The 6,000-nt window shown below is 41.4% G+C and overlaps 1 pseudogene; it reads left to right on the top strand.

The window, feature by feature from the left end:
- Window positions 1-629, top strand: LOC138737255 (catalase pseudogene; annotated as a pseudogene).
- The last annotated feature ends 5,371 nt before the right edge of the window (window positions 630-6,000 follow it).

Below are 6,000 nucleotides of genomic sequence, written 5' to 3'. Positions count from 1 at the left end.
TTGAGGAACTGCTGGAGAAGATGGAGGGAGTCCGAGAGGAATCGAGCGTGCAGCTGCAGTGCTGGAAGAATGCTCGATCCGATCAAAGTGTAGATGCTTTGACCACGGGAGCAGGCCATCCTGTTGGAGACAAGTTAAATGTCATTACAGCAGGCCCTCGAGGACCACTGCTTGTGCAGGATTCAGTGTTTATTGATGAAATGGCACACTTTGATCGGGAGAGGATCCCAGAGCGTGTTGTACATGCAAAGGGAGCAGGTGCCTTTGGCTTTTTTGAGGTGACTCAAGACATCACAAGATACTGCAAGGCCAAAGTATTTGAGCATATCGGAAAAAGAACATCTGTGTCTGTCCGCTTTTCAACTGTAGGAGGCGAATCTGGTTCTGCAGATACTGTTCGTGACCCTCGAGGATTTGCTTGCAAGTTTTATACCGAGGATGGAATTTGGGATCTGACTGGCAACAACACACCTATTTTCTTCATCCGTGACCCTTTCTTGTTTCCATCATTCATTCATACCCAGAAGAGGAATCCCCAGACTCACCTCAAGGATGCTGATATGACTTGGGACTTTTTCTCACTTCGTCCAGAGTCACTGCATCAGTTTCTGGCTGCTTGCATTTATTGAACAATTCTATTAAGTTCTTTATCCTGCTAAAAAGAACTTATTTTTTTCCTACTGGCATTTCTAAATGTCATCTTTTTCTGGCCCAAAATTAAGTTGTACAGTTCTAAAGATGATGGGTGTCACAGTTGGATGTTATCTAGTAATTGAGATATGTGATGGGTGGTATTTTGTAGCAAGCAGTCAATTCTTGTATCTTCTGAATGCATGCAGTAATTGTTAAATTCTCCTTTCCCTAATGTTTAAGATTTGAAGTACAACCACTATGCATTGACTTTCTGTGCCTTTGTTCTTGCCATGAAATGCTGCAATTAACTGCACATGCAGCACTAAGTCATTGTTAAAAATCAACTTGCTACACAAAATTGCAATTATTTAATAATCCAACTTTCAAATATTACCATAAAGTTTAAATTTGTCATGAGTTTAATTTTCAAGCAAGTCGTATGAAAATTCACCCTTTATACAGCATCCATTTATTCACCTTGCAAATTTTTTTGCAACACCAGCTTAACATTGGCCTTAATTTTTCTTTGGCTGTCACTTCTCATTCATTATTTCAATTTCTTACTTTGTATGTTAAATGTTTCAGACAAAATTGGATTCCTTTTGATTTGTTAAAAGTTCCAATAAAAGTGGTCACTGTTAAAAAAAAAAAGAACTGATAGAGTTGAAACATAACAAAATAATTTCTTAGCATTTTACTTTTGGGGTAACACCAACTCATTCTATCTCATGCTTCAGTTTCACAAAATCTTTTTCCTGCATTTGGTGCTATAACAGATTATTTTTCTCCTTCCTTTCAGAACTGATTCTGCTGAGAATCACTTTGGCAGGGGAGCGGAGAAGGAGCATTCAGGTAAGGGCATATTATTTTGATAGTTATGTTTCAAGGTATATTTGAATACTGCAGATTCTTTGATTACCAATCAACCTCTTTTGTACATGGAAGGAAAATAAGTATTGGAGTGATTGCAAAATACAAGGCAATTCCTGGAAATGTTTCCTGTTTTCCATTATTGAATATCAGAGTGCAAAAGTTCTGATGGACCTCCAGCGTGTTTTAATTATGTCCCAAACAGAATTGTTAGCAAAATTAAAGAAGTTTGGATTAAAGAGGAAACAGTGGGCATGAAAAAATAACTGGCTGAGAGACAGGACAACATGGAGAATGGCAATCTCCTGTAAAATTGAAGGCCATAGAATTAAAGGGGCTATAGCAGGGTGAATATAACACGGGATTAGCAATCAAGAAGTGAAGCACAGTGAACTACTCATATTTACAACATTTGTAGGGTGTAGCAGTTCCTTCCAGGGGTCCATTTTAGGGTCATAGCAGTTAACGCAACGCCCTTACACCACCAGTGATCGGGACCAGACATGGGTTCAAATCCCACACTGTCTGAAAGGAGTTTGTACGTTCTCTGTATCTGTGTGCATTTTCTCCGGGGGCTCCGGTTTCCTCCCACCCTTTAAAAACATTAAAGGGTATAAATTGGGCGGCACGGACTTGTGGTCAGAAAAGGCCTGTTACTAGCTGTATATCTAAAAAAAAATTTTAAATTAAAATCGTGAGGAAATATAGTCCTCTTTGTATCACTAATCTGATGCCACCTTCAACATTAATTTGGCCCATAGCTCTATAGGTCATAGCAATTCAAGTTCACATTAAAATATTTTTAAAATGTGGAAATGGTTTCTGCCTTCTCCATTCTTGCAAGCATGAGTTCCCAATTCCTAGATTAACTAAGAAAAGTCCTCAAATTCCCTCCGTTCCACCTGCCAATTAATTTAAATCTACATCCTGAAGTTTTTGATCCCTCCAAGAGAGAAAAGGACTTTCCTCTGTCTAAGCCCCTCATAACTTAATATGCTTAAATTTAAATCAAGCTTCATTCTCCACTGTTCCAAACAAAACCTCAATCTTTCCTTTTGAGAAACTTTTCTGGATTGTTAAACCATATAAAGAATGAACATAGTTTAGAAACCATATCTTCTTTGGCTTGGCTTCGCGGACGAAGATTTATGGAGGGGGTAAATGTCCACGTCAGCTGCAGGCTCGTTTGTGGCTGACAAGTCCGATGCGGGACAGGCAGACACGGTTGCAGCAGAAAATTGGTTGGTTGGGGTTGGGTGTTAGGTTTTTTTCATATACTAAAGCAAAAGAAAACAGGCAAAATAATCTTGCCCTGGTGATGAAGAGAAGTTGAAGTATGGGGGCACGGTTAGTCCAACACCATTACAGCGCCAGCCACCTAGGTTTGAATCCGGGTGTCTACAAGGAGCTTGTATGTTCTCTCCGTGTCTACATGGATTTCTTCTGGGGCACTCCTGCTTCCTCCCATCTTTCAAAACGTATGGGGTTACAGGTTAATTGGGGCATTTGGGCAGGCACGGGCTCATCGGTCAGAAGGGCCTGTTAACGTGCTGCATGTTTAAACTTAACAGTACTGAATCAAAGGAAAAGTCACAATTATGCCAATAACAGTAAACCAAGGTATTCACGGATATCTTCGCTATCTCACTCTAGCAAGGCATGGTACCCACCTGTTATAAACATGCATCAAACATATCGGTGCCCAAGAAGAGTGCAGTAACCTGCCTTAATGACTATCGACCAGTAGCACATGCATCAACAGTGATGAAGTGTCTTGAAGGGTGGTGCAGAAGCATATCAGCTCCTGTCTGAGCGGTGACGTGCATACGTTCCAGTTCACCTATCGAAGTAACAGGTCTACGGCGGATGTCATCTCACTGGCTCTACACAAAGCCCTGGAACACCTGGACAGCAAAGATGCATACATCAGGATGCTCTTTATCGACTACAGTTCGGCATTTAACACCACCATCCCCTCAAAACGATCAGCAAGCTCCAAGACCTGGGAGTTAACATCCCAGGTAATTGGATCATCAATTTCCTCACCTCCAAACCACAATCAGTGAGGATTGGTAAGATCTTCACCTCCACAATCTCCATTAGTACCGGAGCACCTCAAGGCTGTGCTCTATTCAGTTTACACCTAAGACTGTGCGGCTCAGTACAATAACATCATCTACAAATTTGCTGCCGTTATCACGGTAGTGGGTTGTATAAAGGAAGGGGATGCACCACCATCCAGGATGGAGATTGAAAACTTGGCTGAATGGTGCACCAACAACAACCTTGCACTCAATGTCACCAAAACTAAGGAGCTGATTGTTGACTTATGGAAAGGAAAGCCAGAGGTGGACAATCCAGTGATCATTGAGGGATCAGAGGTGGAAAGGGTGAGCAAATTGAAATTTTTGGGAGTCACTATCTTGGAGGATCTTTCCTGGACCCAACACACCAATGACATCGTGAAGAAAGCACATCAGCGCCTCTACTTCCTCAGAAGTTTGCGGAGGTTTGGTACATCAGAAACCCTGGCAAATTTGTAGAGGTGTGGTAGAAAGTGTGCTGACCAGCTGCATCACAGTCTGGTATCGGAACACCAATACCCCTGAGCGTAAAGCCCTCCAAAAGGTCGTGGACACACTCAGGGCATCACAAGCAAAACCCTCCCCACTAATGACCACATCTACAGTGAACGCTGCAGTCGGAGACCAGCAGCAATCAGCAAAGACCTTCACCAACCAGCACATGCTCTGTTTTTGCTGCTGCCATCAGGAAAGAGGAATCGGTGTCACAAGATTCACACCAACTCATTCAGGAACAGCTGCACCCCCTCCACCATCAGACTCAACAACAAACTCAGTCAGAGACTCATTTAAGGACTCTTAATTATGCATTTATTGATTTTCTTTTTGATCTCTGTATTGCAGTCAGGTTGTTTGCAGTTCTTGTGGGTTTACATGATTTACATTATGTACAATCTATATTTTGCACTACCAATGAGTGGTAGTTCAGCCCTGCTGCAGGAAAAAAAGAATCTCAGGGTTGTATGTGATATCATGCATGTATTCTGACAATAAATCGGCAATATACACGGCGATTGAGACTCCACAGCCTTCTGTGGTTGATTGAAGAAATTTCTTCTCACTTCTACCTTGAATGGCCCAGCTCTTATTTTGCAAAAATGACCGTGATTAAACTGAGCAAAATGTCATCATTTAAATATTTTCCAAGGGCCTCACAAAATAAATATAGGGATATTTCCCTGGGTTGAGCCAGGGTTATTCTGACAAAATAAACATTAAGCTTGAGTACTACATACAGATCAACTAGGTTGCAGAAATTAATGCAGTACTCATGCTGTGGGCAGATTCCACACTCATATATACCTTTTTGACCATCTTATTGCTGCTCTCTTTAAGGGGTCTGTGGATGCACACTAGATCACTTTGTTCCCTCTCACCACTCAATATTCTCTCATTTATTGTTTCCTTTCATAAATAAGATTCTTTTATTGTCATGTACAGAACATATTACTTGTTGTCTTCTTCCAGTCATAAGTCGAACAGAGTCGCCAAGTGTCGCTCACTGCTATAAGTAAGGGGGAAAGAGAAGCAAAAAAAAAGTCCCTTCAGAGTCATCAAGTGTCCATGGATTCACCTCCCATGCTCCCACAGCCGCACAATTTCCTGCTCGGTTCATCGGCAACCTGAGCTCCAGATCCAAGTGTTCATTATGATCAGACAGCCTGCAGCACCAGAGGCCCTTCAGCAGCCCTTTTTGCTCTCGGCATCCTATCAAATCCTGGTTCCTTGTTGCTCCTCCCAAATGCTTCTTTCAGCTGCTTTTCTGCTCAACTAACCACCCCTTGACTTTGTGTACAGGAATTAAGATTTCAATGTTCGTACATGACATGACTTGAAACATGGAAAGCAAAGGCGATCGTCAAAAAATTGATAAAAAGGGCACTGGAAAGAATCTCACTCTAGTATTTTCTATGATTCGCTGTTTTCATTTGTTTGGCAATCACCATTTCTGCATGAATCACATTCTTGCAGTTTTTAAAAATGTATTTCATCGATGTTAGATCAGACTCTGAAGCACAAACTCATCCGTTTAGCAGAAAAAAATCAAAATTCCTGTGCATTCAACTCTACCATTAAATGACCTTGTGTTTATTCATCCCATTCCCATATTACATTTTTCTTGTCAACCTTCCCCTTCTATGGCGTACTATACTGCCTTTGCCAGTCTCACACAATTATTGCCCTAAACTTGGCTATGCCAACATGCACTGGTCTGTATTTGTTTATTGCCACCATTAACATAAACACCATTTCAAAATTCTTGTTTCACTTTTGCAACATCTTCCACTTAACACCCATAGGACATACGTAGTAAATGGGAGGGCATTGAGGAATGCAGTGGAGCAGAAAGATCTAGGAATAACGGTGCATCGTTCCCTGAAGGGAGGATCTCATGTGGATAGGGTGGTGAAGA

The sequence above is a fragment of the Narcine bancroftii genome, chromosome 6 (genome assembly GCF_036971445.1).
Source record: "Narcine bancroftii isolate sNarBan1 chromosome 6, sNarBan1.hap1, whole genome shotgun sequence".
Classification (NCBI taxonomy): Eukaryota; Metazoa; Chordata; class Chondrichthyes; order Torpediniformes; family Narcinidae; genus Narcine; species Narcine bancroftii.
The sequence above is the reverse complement of the archived record's forward strand: the minus strand, read 5'-3'. Positions and strand labels throughout refer to the sequence as shown.